Source organism: Schistocerca cancellata, chromosome 2, assembly GCF_023864275.1.
Source record: "Schistocerca cancellata isolate TAMUIC-IGC-003103 chromosome 2, iqSchCanc2.1, whole genome shotgun sequence".
Lineage (NCBI taxonomy): Eukaryota > Metazoa > Arthropoda > Insecta > Orthoptera > Acrididae > Schistocerca > Schistocerca cancellata.
In genome coordinates, this window is record NC_064627.1 from 1,101,244,719 (window position 1) to 1,101,261,129 (window position 16,411).

Consider the following 16,411-nt stretch of genomic DNA (forward strand, 5'->3'; position numbering starts at 1 on the left):
CACTAAAATGTACCTGATGAACACGGACGTTAATAATAACACCATTTGACAGCACTTTAACAGCGCCACAGTGGGTCACGCCCATGTAGAACACATTTAAAAAAAATTTAAAAATAGTTGTAGTCTTCGGAATTGAATAAATTATATATCTATTAAAAGATAATAGTCTGCAGATTCAGAAAACGCAAAAAAGTAAAAACTGAACTTTTCATGATTTTGAGCCTTTCCGGAGCCCCTTAAGTGAGTGTTCAGTGTTGTGCGACTTTCCACAGTGTTGCGAACAAAAATCATGCTGTCGCTGGGTGTGTATTTTATATCTCTTGCGAACAGAACCCAGACTGTCGCCATGTTTTTTTTAATTGTCTGTCTATTATTTTTCTGCTTCCTGTGTATTTTATTAGCATCATCAACCCTGTGTTTTATGTTTTAAGCTCCAGAATTTTCTGTCATTTTACCTTTAAGTCACCGATTTTATCGCCAACTGTTATTATTTTTTTATTATCTTCATCTTTTTAAAACAAATTCTGTAGGCTGAAGAGCGGCGTAATAAGCTGCTGCCAGCCCGCCCCCTTTAGGGGGGATCGAAACTCAATAAAGGAAAAGAAAAGCATCTCTGGAGTGACAGATAGTATTTGCGGGTCGTCGTGTGTCTGAAAGTCAGTTGGAGAAGGACCAGCAGTGCAGTCGGGGACGGAGCAGCAGTCGGCGACGAAGCAACATCAGGGACGGAACACCAGTGAGGTGCGGACAGCCAGTACGTGCCGACTACTGGCGACACACATGCACTGTCCGACTGAAGGAGACTGGAGCGGGAACGACCTTTGGTTCGTCGTTCGGTCGGTCGTCCCATCAGCCAACGTGTATTTGGTCCTTTGGCGGTTGCTGGGTGTGGCAGTCGGTCGGTTGGGGCACAGCAGCGAGGAAGTCTCCGTGGCGCGGAGTCAGGCTGGAGTTGTGAGGCGCTTCTTGCGAGGGTTATGAAGTTCGTCGCCCACCGATCCAGGACACTAAAGTTGAGTGCTCACTTAACCTACTATCAGGCCTCAACTGCTGTCACATCTCTTCGTTTGATCCTGGTTGACGCTTTCTGGGAGATTCCCGCGAGAAACAACTTGTGTGCATTGAAGTCGGCTAGAATTGCAGCAGTCTTCCTGTGTGGTGTTTAACTTAATTTAATTCAGTCCTTCATTAATTAAGTGTACCAGCGGTATCTTTTGCCTTGTGGCCGTTGACGTTCCGGTTACCTGCACTGATCGTTGACGTAGTTTTCGGCAGTGTATTTTCCTCGTCGTGTTGATGTTGTTCAACACGGCGTGTAGTTCGACAGCTGAGGTGGTGTTGGTAGTTTGGGGCGTTTATTCTGACTTGGATGGTTTGGGCACCAGTATCCAGAGCGTTGCGCTATTGACATCTTATTGTCGGTCTGCTGGTTGGGTGGAGCAGAACTGGTCTTGTTGGTTGGTTCGTTGGCTGGCTTTCGGTTGGGTTGCCTTCTGATTAAGAGGTTTTCGGTCTGGTTGCCTGTCTCGCCTAGACGTGCATTAGTGTCACCATTCCAGGCCGATCGTTGGAACCTTATGAGCGCCGCTCCTTCTGTTTTGCATAGTGGTTTCCTTTTTAATCTTAAGTAATCTGTGTAGCCTTCAACCGAGTTTTAGCTTATTAAAATTGCAAGGTTTTTCTTCTTAGTCCTTAAGCCGTAAAAAAGATTCTTTCTTTTGTGGTATGTGGCTTTCAGCCGAGTTTCAGCCTTTCAAAATTAAAATTGAAAATTATTTGTGCCTAGGCCTTAAGCCATAGATTTGTTTCAAGTTGGTATGTGGCCTTTAGCCGAGTTTTCAGCTTTTTCAAATCAAAAGTTGAAAAATTTTGTCTAGGCCTTAAGCCATAAGAAATATATTTTTATTTGTATGTGGCCTTCAGTCCAGTTTTCCAGCTTAAATTAAAAATTGGAAATTTCTTTGGGCTTTAAGCCGTGAGATTGTTTGGGTTTCGTATGTGGCCTTCAGCCGAGTTTTATGTGAAGCATTTTAGGATAAAGCCTTTAGCCTACTTTAGTCGAAATTTAGAAGCTCTTCCCTTTAGGTCTTAAGCCATAAAATTGTTTTCTGCATGGTGTATGGCCTTGAGCCGAGTTTTAATCTCTCTTAAATTAAAAATTCAAAATCCTTGTCCTGCCCTTAAGTCACAAGATTGTTATTCTTTAGTATGAGGCCTTCGGCCGAGTTTTACAAGAACTATTTTAAGATAAGGCCTTCAGCCTTTTCAAATTGAAAGCTCTTCTTCCTAGGGCTTAAGCCATTATTTTTTTTATTTTTTATTTATTTTTTCATATGGGGTCTTCATCCGAATTTTCAACCTGTTTCGATTAAACATTGAAAATCTTTGTCTCGGCCTTGAGCCGTAACAATGTTCTTGATTAATGTGAGGCCTTCAGCCGAGTTTTATGGGAAAAATTTAAGCTAAGGCTTTCAGTCTATTTATATTGAAGATAAAAATTAATTTTCTAAAGAAAAGAAACCTCCTGAAGAACTCCTGTACCTCAATTCCTTGCTTAGGCCTTGTGCCTTGGATTTTCGATGTGGCCTTCAGCCGATCTAAATTGAATCAAAGGAGGTCTTTCGTTAAAACCTTGAGAATATTTGATTCTTGCTTGAATGACTGTCTGTTTTAAGAAATTAAATTTGTATTTTGAGTGCAAATGACAATAACTGATTTTAGCCCCTTTCCACAAATATAACCTCATCCTCTCTGTCCTGCTAGCCCAGGGATTTCACCTAATTTCGTTCGAACAGATGCCCCTCATAATAATCTTCGTAAGAAGACATAGGAATTTGTTTGGATAGAGAGCCAACAGGCCTCATTGGAGGCGATTGAGACAGCTCTAACAAGGGAACCTCCCCATCGCATCCCCCTCAGATTTAGTTATAAGTTGGCACAGTGGATAGGCCTTGAAAAACTGAACACAGATGAATCGAGAAAACAGGAAGAAATTGTATGGAACTATGAAAAAATAAGTAAAATATACAAAGTGAGCAGTCCACGTTCAACATATGCAACATCAAGGACAGTATGAGTACAGGAGCGCCGTGGTCCCGTGGTTAGCGTGAGCAGCTGCGAAACGAGAGGTCCCTGGTTCAACTCTTCCTTCGACTGACAAATTTTAATTTTTACTTTCAGACAAATTCAGTGTTGAGGCACTCACACATAATCAACTTCGCTCTCCAAAATTCCAGGACATGTTCAGATTTGCTTGGAGATATGCAGGATTTGACGGTCTACACACGGAAAAATTTGAAAACGTTAAAAACATATGTTTTGACAGAGCACAGAGAAAACTGTGTGACTGTGAAACTGTTGCATTCATTTATTGCAGCTTATGTAACACACACTTATGTTTTCATTTTTTTGGGGGAGTGATTATCAGATACACAAGAAAACCTAAATCGGGCAAGGTAGAAGAATCTTTTCACCCATTCGCCAAGTGTGCAAGTTAGGTGGGTCGACAACATATTCCTGTCATGTGACGCAAATGCCGTCACCAGTGTCATATAGAATATATCAGACGTGTTTTCCTGGATCAAATGTTTTCGTTTCCCATTGAAGTGGCACGTCCTTTCGTCTACTAATCGCACGGTTTTGCGGTGCGGTCGCAAAACACAGACACTAAACTTATTACAGTGAACAGAGACGTCAATGAACGAACGGCAGTTCACAACTTTCCAAAAATAAAATAAGTAAACTTCCCCCTCGAGGGAGGATTTGAACCAAGGACCTCTCGCTCCGCAGCTGCTCACACTAACCACGGGACCACGGCGCTCCTGAGCTCGCGTCCTCCTTGAGGTTGCTTATATTGCCTATGGACTACTCAGTTTGTATATTTTCCTTATTTTGTCATAGTTCCACACAACTTCTTCCTGTTTTCTCGATTTATTTGTGTTCAGTTTTTCAAGGCCTATCCACTGTGCTAAATTATAACTAAATCTGAGGGGGGTGCGATGGGGAGGTTCCCTTGTAAGTAACCCTCCAGTATTAGACATTCCTAATATCGAGAAGAGATTCATTCTCCGGACGGACACGTGTAATGCTGTGATGGTCGCACTCGTCTTACAGGAAGACGCAGTTCAGAAACGACCTGTTGCCTTCGCCTCGTGAAGGTTGGAGGGACCTGAGCTTAAGTATTCGGTGTAGGAGTGTGAGGCTCTGGCAACCAGGCCTTGAATTGGGTTTAAGCCCGCCCAAGAAAGACAGGCAGGATTGCGAGGAGGGCGATCCGTATATCTGCCTTTCGGAACGATGTTCCTCATATCAGAGGTTCCGATAACCAGGTGGCCGATGCGACCAGCCGCATGTTCGAGAACGGCGCCCACGAATCCGGGGAGTATTGTTCAGTCATCAGGTCTTCCGTTTTCAACGTGTTAACTGAGATGCATAAATTATTTTTCTGATCTCAGGAACAAGCAGAACAAGCATCGTTATTTAGGGCCTCCAAGTAGATGATTGTAGGCGTGTGAAAAACTGCCCGGCTATTCATTGGGAAAGGATATACCTTGTCGTGAAATTGAGAAACCAACCGAGCCCAAAATTTGTTTACCTGTTGAATTCGTGCCATCTGTATTTTCTTATTTTCACAGTTACTTAGTATGTGGGCGTCTGAGCCTCTATAAAGCCCTTGCTACGGTCCATGCTCATCTTACATGGCCATTCTTGTGTAAGGATATTCACCGACTGGTTCAAGAGTGTGAATCTTGCAAAATGGCGAAGCCCAATCCCAACAGGCGTAAAGGTTTATTGCCTTCCGAACGGGAGCGAAATCCTATGGATGAAACATTAATTGATTATGGGGGCATCTTCCCTCAAACAAGAGCTGGTTTCGTTATGTATTAGTTTTTGTTGGTGTCTTTTCGCTTTTTGATTGGCTTTTGTCAGATAGAGTGGTTATGTATCGCTAACTATTCGTCACTTAATCCAAATGTTTTCCTAGTTCGGTCCTCCAAAGGCGCTTGTCAGTGACGATGCCCCCGCCTTTGTACCATTAGAATCCATGCAATTTGGTTTTGGTAATGTCATCAAGCACATTGCGACCACCCCATATTACTTTCACCTTCCTTTCCTGAGAGGGTTAATCGTAATCTTAAGGCCACCTTAATTATTTATCATGCTAAGAATCAGACCAAATGGGACACTTCCATCACTTGGGTTAATGCTGCCTTCATTTCAACACAGAATGAAGCTTATAAAGCATTTACTGCTGCTTTGACGCTTTCTTATTCCATTAACTCTACCATGCCTAATTTGTGGTGTGTAAACTATCTATTGCCTGAGCAGATTACCGTTTGTCTTTTTAAAGAAACCTTGGATACTGCTAGGGAAAACATCGACCTGGCCCACTGCCGTCAAGAGAGTCGGTATAATCGGGGAAGGAGGCCCTTTTGCGGCCGACCTGGGGAGAAGGTTTTTGGTGGAATTTTAACATGGGTGGTACTCGAGATAATGGTATTACCAGGAATGTTGTCCCTAAATTTGTGGGACATTGTGAAATTGTTAAGGAGTCCCAATAATCTGCCAGCATGCAATCTTGTGTCGGTAAAATCCTTGAAGGTAAATGTGAGCCAAATAAGAAATTAGCTAAGTGATACTTGTCTGACCTCCTATTCTCAAACAGTAAAAAAACGGGTTCAGAGTTTTGGTTTGAGTGGGGGAAGTTGAGCCCTGGCAACCCATTTCACCTTCTCACTATCGATAACTTCTAGCTGACGTCTCACCAAGTGGCACATATTACTCCCTTGCGCTGTTATATCAAGGCTAGGCTTCAAAAGCGGCCGCTACAGCAGTGTCGAGAGGAACCTTCGAACTGCACAGGACATGGAGTTTACTTGTAGTCTTTTTGGAGCAATTGGCACGCAGTGCGGATCGGTACGACTTTTCAGTGTTAACGTTCGCCCTACTTCGCCAGGACTAAGTAAAAGGCTAGAGGTTCGGTTTGCCTATGCCGTGTGTTTCTGGTTCTTCAGCTCTGAGAAGCGATTTTCCGCTTCACAAGCTGTTTGAGGTGTTGTTTGTATTTATTGAGTCAAAGTTCACGCCTTTCTTATTTGAATCTATGTGATTCTAACACAAATTTATAGCCCTGTCTGTTCTGCCTGTCTTTTGAAGTGACATATATTGATCTACTGGCCAGGGTTCCCTTAAAAAATTTGCTATAGTTGATGGTGTTATGGCGATTCGTTTTACTACGTAATATGCCCAGCTTCCACGCATAGTTATATCAGGGGTCTATGAATTATCTAGTTCTGTAAAACTTTTCGTTTGTTTTAATTTTTTTTATTTTTGCTAGAGAACAAACTGTTTCTGAATTTTAATATTCGCTTTCATAATGTATTAGAAGCTGGTGTACTCTCTAGCAAATTATTATCCATTCCTTTAAGTTTTGTGTGTTATGACGTCCAGGTAATGGTAAGATCTTTACGAGTTGTTACTCATATTCCTTCCTGGAAGAGTTTACGGCTCCCTTTGCGTAGTAGTCTTTCACACCTTACATTTTTAGCGAGGCTTATTTCCTTGGGCGTATGACCTTATTGGGAAGCAGACAACTTTGTAGGTGAGACAGCCCCAGCTATGAGTATGCACCTAGGTTATTAATAACCACTTCAGCCCTACGTACTCCTTTACTACTGCATTACTAACAGTTTCATGGCCCTAATAGCCATATCTTCAGTTGAACATGTGACTAAAACATTATAGCGGTAAAACACGGAATCTTTTTACCTAACATTCGTTGTCCGTTAAGACAAAACACCGCTAAAAGACGGTATGTCATAGAATAAAAACAGCCAGATTCCAATACAGTGGATGCGGTCGCTTCTCCGATCTACAATGTACCCCGTACAGAGGACGCGACCACGTCAGTATGACTGAGCACGCATCTTTTAGCGGTGTTTTCTTTTGGCAGACAACGACTTTCGGGTAAAAAGATTTCGATCTTTTCCGTTCTAATGTTTTAATCCTATGTTCACCTGAAGATGTGTCTTTTAGTGCTATGAAACCGGTAGTGATCCAATAATAAAGAACTACATACAGCTGAAGCGGTTATTAACACCAAAGATGACTTATTGTGAAGGTTTTATAAGCGCTATCGTGGCTAAACAATAACTTTCAGTTGTAGTGTAATTTAGTCAGACATTTATGTTCAGTGTTTGTTGACAGCACCAACCAAGCTACAGGGAGAGCTTTCCATGTCAGCGGCTTCTTGGTGGGTGGGTCTAGCTTACTCGCAGCCGTGTGGACCGCTCTAGAACATTTCCCAGCGCGGTATGCTGTTTGTTTGCAGTTGCGTATCCTGGCTGTCTGTGCTCAAGGTGAGTACCTTATGTTATCTAACTTGCTGTTAGTCACTGGGAATTTCCTGTTTAATGTTACTGTTCTGTTATAAAGATATTGTAACCTGATTCTAAATTTTATTTTAAATTATTTGGTGTAAATCATTTGGGTAAGCCATAAAAGCGAACTGTTATTTCTTGTTAGCTTGTTTTTTGATAGGCTGCCTAATGTCTTCATTTTGAGCTCGCTTGTAGAAATTTATCTAGAGGTCAGTTTTAATTGTTTACTGGTTTATTTAAATATTTTTTAATTTAAATTTTTATGAAGCCAATACAGTTAAAATTTTATCTCCTTGCATCTTGTTTAAGGCCATTAAATGGGTAACTGTGTTATTCTCCATTTTGAACGCTTTTCAAGTGTGCAAATTTAACATAGCAAATTAATTTGGAAATTTCCAACCTGTTTCTTGACTTGTTGTTATATTAAAAATAAATTTTTCTTCTCAAGAGGACAAATGCTGTTAGCTGAAGTGGCCTGATCCTTCCATGTCATTTCCCTGGTCCTGATAATGCCCGGTCATCATAATCGTCATCGTCATCATCTGACGGCAGACGGTGATAAAATTTTGGTGTCCAGTGAAGAGCTGAAACGAGAGCTGTCTACCCAAGGAGAACTAAATGACTTAGCAAGATATTTAGGTCTGTCAAAGGAGTTGTGTCAGGTCTTGGTTTCTTGTTTTTGGGAGAAGAGTCTTTTAGCCCCTGGTACAACATTCTCCTGTTATCAAAACGAGAAGATGATTATTGTGACTACGTCACTGAAGATGGACCACCTGTTTGATGTAATGACATTGAAGGTGTAGTAGAAACGTATAGAACCACTTACAACAAGAAGGAATGCGAGTCATTTATGGATATCAAGAAAATTTTAATGCTGTACACCAACACGTTACCAATTAGTATCGTTCAAATGGCTCTGAGCACTATGGGACTTAACTTCTGAGATCATCAGTCCCCTAGAACTTAGAACTAATTAAACCTAACTAACCTACAGACATCACACACATCCATGCCCGAGGCAGGATTCGAACCTGCGACCGTAGCGGTTTCGCGGTTCCAGACTGGAGCGCCTAGAACCGCTCGGCCACTCCGGCCGGCACCAATTAGTATGGTTCGATAGCACTGGGGTACTCTTATGCCTTGACGGAAAAGTGCGAAACCCTTGCAGTGATATAAAGGCAATAAAGTATTCAGAGCACGAATGGGTTGTGTGTGGTAATCTGAAGGTTATAGGAATGCTTCTAAGACAACAGTTATGTTACACAAAGTATTCTACTTCCTCTATCTGTGGGACAGTTGTAGTTGTGACTTACACTGAGTTAGAAAGGATTGGCCAGCTAGAACAATTTTGTATTCAAGAGACAAGAATGTTACAAAAGCAAGTATGGTGAATAGAGAGAACATCATTCTGAAACCTGTCCACATAACCTTCAGGATCCTGAAGCTATTCGAAAAGGGACTGAATAAAGAAGACGAATGTTTCAAATACATTTGTCATAAATTCTCCTTCCTGCCTGCTGATAAACTAAAAAAGGAATTTTTTTGTGATCAAAGATAAGAATTCTAATGACAGATGTGCAGTTTGAGGATTTGATGGCTTGGATGGGTTCTATAATACGATAGACCGTTGTTGGTGGAAAGACAGTACCAAGAGTACAAGAAATTTGTCGAAAAAGATGCCGTTGGTTATGAAGAAGTTAAGTTGTAATATGGGGATCAAGCTGCATTTCCTTCTTAGCCATCTCCACTTTTTCCCGCAAACATTTGGAGGTTTCAGTGAAGAACAAAGTTAGTGATTCCACTGGGACATGAGAGACATACAAAGGTACTATCAAGGGAATTGGTATTCTCTGATGTTAGTGGAATATTGCTGGTCTATGAAGAGAGACAATGTGGAGTCGCAACACATTAGGCAGTCTCGAAGGTCACACCTCTGCAGCAACCGGAAGCTAGTTTAAGTCATCAGATGTGTATTCTGGACTTTCCATGTGCCAAATACAGTTTCATATGTTTACAAACGGTGTATTAACCTCACTATCTTCTTTAAAGATTTGATATTGAGACAGTTATTGTTACCTTTCTGTACATAATTTCCTGTACTGTTAGTGTATGTTAAGTAAATGTTTAAACTGGAATTGTCTAAGATCCGTTCATGAAACGTAACATCCGAATTCAGATTCAGAAACAGGATGCAAAATTTCACAACGACACCCATGAGACGTATAACCTTGACAAAAAAAATATTAGCCTGTGTTGTTTAGAGGATTTAAACATCTTTAATATTAAATATAAAATAAATAATTTGATAGCTCATTTAAATTTCATTAATGCACAAATGAAATTGATTTATCTATCTGGACTAATAGTTTTTAGATATATATTTTTAGCTATAAATCGGAACTCAGAAACCTAGTTGTATCTAATACTTTCTTCTTTACGACCTTGCTGTACTATCCGAGTAACTGTTGCTCTTAAAACATTGTTCTACCAAATTTTCTTAGTAATACAGGTAAACCATTTAGAACAATACTATTAATAATTTATTCGTAGTCTGAACTTTTGGTATGACTATGCAAAATTTCTGTTCTGTTGTCCGTTAACAGTAATATGGTACTTCATTTATAACGAATTCTGCTTCTGCTTAAAAGTATGTCACTTGGACTTATTTTACAGATATCTTTAGTCTCTATTAGATGGCCTGTCAATTACTTACGAAACTGTGTGCAATCGTGAATATTTTTACTGTAACAACTTTTACACATGACTGTTAATGACAATGCTAAAATCGGTAGTACATGGGTGGTGATAATATTATTGGAGCTGACCTCTATTGCCAGTTCAACGATGCACTCATATTTGCTGTAGATAGTATGTCACTATTTGCTGGTTGCCACTACCCTATCCATTATCCTGCTCACTATCGAGCTCCCTTATGTATATATGAACTCTGTGTGTGTGTATGTGAGTGTGACGTACATATTGCTTGTAAATTAATAATGGAAACCTGACAGTAGTACTAACAATAAAAACTTAATAAAAGTAATTGAAGTTATATCACAAAATATAACTAACAAACGTTTAGGAAGGTAAACGAAACTAAATACATTATGTATTAACATATTATATGTGACATTTTTGTGAAGTTAGAAATTATTTATATTCTAAGGCAGTTCAGAGTGTAACTGTTATTTATATCATAGCCACTTCAGATTGTATTATATATTATCTTGAAAGCTTGAAGCAGTGTGTACCTGAAGTGTCAACAACATAAGCGATTTTATTTCATAAATCAGCATTTACCTAGAACAGTAAAATGTGTAAGGTATCCTATTTCTGTCCAGAAAATAATGTTGTATTCAGTACTAGTTCAGGACCGATATTATTGTATTTTTTTGTCTCTAAGGATGAAAGTTTGTTGTCTTATGTGAAAAGATTATTTTTCATGCTTGTGCAGTGTCCTCTTGATTCAACATCTCTTTACCGGTCTTCAGTTTTGTTTGGATTATTGCTTTTTATTAATAGTGTCAGTAGTTGAAAAAACATACCTGTTTGCAAAACCACACCTGTGTTCATTAATGCAGAAAACGTTGTTTTAAAATAAAACTGAAGCAATTTATGGCAAATAAAGTGGAGTGTGGTAACTTTTTAAAATATATTCACTATATTGGGTTTAAATTTTTTATATTCTTAATATTTGTGGCACTTCTGTTGGACTTTGCTTTATTTTCTAATATATAATGTGAACAGATGAAAAATTTATTTGATAATATATTACGAAAGTGTGATTCCTGTTGCTAGTGACACAGATTTATTCATGTCGTATGGTTGGAACTTTAATAGTGGCAACTATTTATTTACAGCTCGCACAAAACAGTTACGTGTTTCAAAGTTTTAATGATCTTCAAAGTAGTCACATGAAATATGTATAACACGTTGCCAGCGACGTGGAAGTCGTAGGATACTCTTAGCAGTGCCAGTTGCGCTGACAGTTGAAGCGGCGCGGTCTATTGCCCGACGAATTTGTAGCAGTTCTGAAGCGAATGCCGTGAAGGGTTTCATTGAGTTTAGAAATCGAGTTGAATTTAAGAGGGCTTAAGTCAAGGGAGTGCAGTAGGTGGTATAGCATTTAGCAGCCCCATCAGTCAAACATATAAGTGACAGCTTGCACTGTACATGCTCGAGTATTGTCCTGCAAAATGATGGTCAGGTCCTGCAGAAAGTGCCATCACTACTGTTCATCACTTCTGTCTCTATGCTGTTCATTTTTGGAACACAAACTACGACCAGCTTAGAGACAGAAGTGATGACACTTTCTGCAGAACCTGACCTTCATTTTGCAAGTATCTCTGTAATAACCATAGTTATAATAAAGCTGACCACGGCTTATACCGTTTTTCCAGAATTTTACTTCTAAACGAGATAAACGTGGCAGCCTGTCTAACACCTTTTACAACATAATTCCTTTTACAACATAATTTAGTTGTAATAATAATTTCTTAAAAATACGGTACAAAATCTATCCAAGTAAGTGCTTACACTCTCCAATATATTGACTTTGGGAGAAGGCTTAGTGTATTGTAAATATTTGTTTATTATCTACAGTAATTAACAAAAATAATATCAGAGCTTCGTCGAGGACTGCCATCTTACTGTGGCATTTGTGTGTCCCGTTATACCCTGACAACTATGGTGAAGGGAGCTTCTGAATTTGGCGGGATAACCCAAGCCACAGGTTGAAGTGTTCGGACCAGATGAAGAGCAGTCCACAACGATACCCCAGAAGGTTTGGTATCAGACGGCCTCTGGAAGGACTCAGACAACGGGTAGGAACGGCCCTTTGACGTGCTGAAGTCAACCTTTGTACGGGAAATAACCGCAAAGAAAAATTAAACAGCTGCTGCGTTTCCGTTAGGAGACTCGGTTACCAAAGGCTAGAGGAGGAAAACTTGCTCAAAAAATCCTGACCATTCATGAGGCTAACAGATGACAGCCCTACCATATGTCCACACTGGTTTGGGGGTAGCAGCCCTTAATGGGAACTGACAGTTTACTCATAATCTTGAAATAAACCAGACGGAACAGGCCTATGGCCTAGACCATGATTAAAGAGTAATATGGATATAATTATTTGTTGACAGGTCAGGAAAAAAATCCAAATTCTGCCAGTGGGCAGCTTCATGGAGTCAGGAATCCGTTAGCCAGGTGTCTAATCACAGTGAGAGACAGGAGGGCGCACGAGCGACAGAACAGCGGTGTGCGGTGGGCGCGCGGGAAGCGACAAGTGTCAAGAGCCGCTGCCACACCCACGCCGCCTCCCCTCCCCTGCTCCGCGGTTATAATGGCTGCCGCGCAGGCGGCGCACAGGAATCTGCAATTAACGGCGCCGCCGTAATTAACAGCTGAAACACGCGAGGCGCCGCGCCGCGCCGCCCAGCCTGCTGCAACTGCGGCCGCTTTCCGGTGGGAACCGTCGCGGCTGCGCGAGGCCGGCGAGCGAACACAGCCTGACTCTTGTTCACTCGTTGGCTACGTACGCACGAGGACCGAACATGAACTGCCGCAAAGTGGCGTAAGCTCTTCACTAACACGTGTACATCGTTCAAGCAGCACACGTAGCCTGACATTATAAAAGTCATCTGATACCTCGTAATATCGTGTAGGACGTCTTTCTGACCGGCACAGTGCAGTAAATAGACGTGGTACTGACTCAATAAGTCGTTGAAAGTCCCCTTCAGAAATACTAAAGCCGTGCTGCCCCTATAACCTCCCCTAATTGCGGAAGTGTTGCCGGTCCATGACGTTGTCACAAATTGACCTCTATGTTATGCCCTAGAAATTTCTGGTGGGCTTAATGTTGGGCGATCTGGGTGCTTGAGTTGTTCAAAATGTTCTTCAAATTAATCGCCAAAAATTATGGCCCGGTACCATGACATCGTTGATTGAGAAAAGCAGTCTCCAAATAGCCGAATATAGCCCTTTCTAGTCAATTATATGTTCCGTTGGACCAGGGGAACAATTCCTTTCCATGGAGACAGAGCCCACAGCACTATGGAACCACACTCTGGTTGCACATTGCCTTGTTCACAACCGTGGTGTTTGGCTTCGTGGTGCCGACTCCAAACTCGAACTCTACCAGCAGGTCTTACCAGTTGAAATAAAGCCTCATCTGACCAGACCACGGGTCCAACCGATATCGTCATGAGATCAGGAGAGGAGCTACAGGCAATATCGTCCTGTTGGCAAAGGCACTAGCGTGGGTCGTCTGCTGCCATAGCCCATTTAACAACAAATCTAACCACACTTTTCTAAAGGATACCTACGTCGTACATCGCACACTGATTTCTGCGGTTATTTCAAGCACTGTTGCTTTTCTGTTAGCAGTGACAGCTCTACGCAAATGCCGCTGCTCTCGGTCGTTAATTGAAGGTCGTCAGATACTGCGTTTCCCATGATGAGAGATAAGGGCTGAAATATGTTCTTCTCGGCACGACCTTCACACTGTGGCTCTCGGAATGTTGTTGTTGTTGTGGTCTTCAGTCCTGAGACTGGTTTGATTCAGCTCTTCATGCTACTCTATCCTGTGCAAGCTTCTTCATCTCCCAGTACTTACTGCAACCTACATCCTTCTGAATCTGCTTAGTGTATTCATCTCCTGGTCTACCTCTACGATTTTTACCCTCCACGCTGCCCTCCAATGCTAAATTTGTGATCCCTTGATGCCTCAGAACATGTCCTACCAACCGGTCCCTTCCTCTTGTCAAGTTGTGCCACAAACTCTTCTCCCCAGTTCTATTCAGCACATCTTCATTAGTTATGTGATCTATCCATCTAATCTTCAGCATTCTTCTGTAGCACCACATTTCGAAAGCTTCTATTCTCTTCTTGTCCAAACTATTTATCGTCCATGTTTCACTTCTATACATGGCTACACTCCATACAAATACTTTCAGAAACGACTTCCTGAGACTTAAAACTATACTCGATGTTAACAAATTTCTCTTCTTCAGAAACGCTTTTCTTGCCATTGCCAGTCAAGATTTTATATCCTCTCTACTTCGGAATACTGAATTACCAAACGATTTCCGAAATGAAATGTCACATGCGCCTACCTCCAGCTACCATTCCGCGTTCAAGGTCTGTTAATTCCAATAGTGAGGACATATTCATGTTGGAAACTTTTCACACGAATCACCTGTGTACAAATAAGAGATCCGCCAATACAGTGCCATTTTACCCCTTGTGAACATGATACTACCGCTGTCTATATATGTTCGCATCCTTCACACATGACTTTTGTCACCTCAGTGGAGAGTGATTGTTTTAGACTTAACACGGTCTTCACTACAGCCACAGCATCTGCGTTACTGCTGAACACAGACCTCTAATTCGCATTGAATAAATGTCAGTTGGAGACTCTTCTTGAAAGTAAATTTCACCTCATCTGTGTCATCGAATCCTTGTCCTCGAAGACAGCCTATGTTTACTAAGTCATCAGCCGTATGACTTGTTTTATGCACCCGTCACGAATTCCTCTCCTGTGCCAAACTCTTCATCTCATCCCTGAGTAGCACTTGTAACCTATGACCTCAATCATTTGATGGATGTATTCCAATCTCTGGCTTCCTCTACAGTTTCTGCCCTCTACAGCTCCGTCTAGTACAATGAAAGTCATCCTCTGATGTCTTAACAGAAGTCCTATCATCCTGTCCCTTCTTCTTGTCAGTCCTTTCCACATTTTCTTTTCCTCTCCGATTCTGTGCAGAACCTCTCCGATTATGTGCAGAACCCTCTCATTCCGAAACTTACCAGTCTACCTAATTTTAAACATTTGCCTTTAGCACCACATCTCAAATGCTTCGATTCTTTTCAGCTCCATTTTCCCACCGTCCACGTTTCACTGCAATACAGTGCTGTGCTCGAAACGTATATTCTCAGAAATTTCTTCCTCAAATTAAGGCCTATGTTTGGATCTAGTGGACTTCTCTTGGCCAGGATTGCCCTTATTGCCAGCGCTAGTCTGCTTTTGAAATCCTCCTTGCTCCTTAGTTATTTTGCTGCCTGGGAAGCAGAATTCCTTAACTTCATGTACTTCGTGACCATCAATCCCGATGTTAAGTTTCTCGCTGTTATCATGTCTGCTACTTATCACTACTTTCGTCTTTCTTCGACAGACTCCCCATATTCTGTAGTCGTTAGACTCTTCATTAAATTCAGCAGATACTGAAATTCGTCTACACTTTCACTTATGGTAGCAATGTCATCAGCAAATCGTATCATCGATATCCTTTGTCGTACAATTTTAACCCCCTCCTGAATGTTTCTTTCATTTCCATTGTTGCTTCTTCGATATACAGATCGAATAGTAGCGGTGAAAGAGTACGTCCCTGTCTTACACCCACTTTTATAATCGGAACCCTGCATTTATGGTCATCTCATTTTATTAATGGTTTTGGGTTCTAGTACGTGCTGTATATTGAATGAGATTTACACTCTGCTGCGGAGTGTGCGCTGATATGAAACTTCCTGGCAGATTAAAACTGTGTGCCAAGCCGAGACTCGAACTCGGGATCTTTGCTTTTCACGGGCAAGTGCTCCACCAACTGAGGTACCCAAGCACGACTCATCCCCCAGGCTGTGGCTAAGCCATATCTCCGCAATATCCTTTCTTTGAGGAGTGATAGTCCTGCAAGATTCGCAGGAGAACGTCTGTAAAGTTTGGAAGATAGGAGACGATGTACTGGCGGAAATAAAGCTGTGGGGACGGGGCGTGAGTTGTGCTTGGGTGGCTCAGTTGGTAGAGCACTTGCCCGCGGAAGGCAAAGATCCTGAGTCCGAGTCTCGGTTCGGCGCACAGTTTTAATCTGCCAAGAATCATATCAGTGCACACTCCCCTGCAGAGTAAAAATCTCATTCTGGAAACATCCTCCAGGCTGTGGCTAAGCCGTGTCTCCGCAATATCCCTTCTTTCAGGAGTGCTAGTTCTGCAAGGTTCTCAGGAGAGCTTCTGTAATGTTTGGAAGGTAGGAGACAAG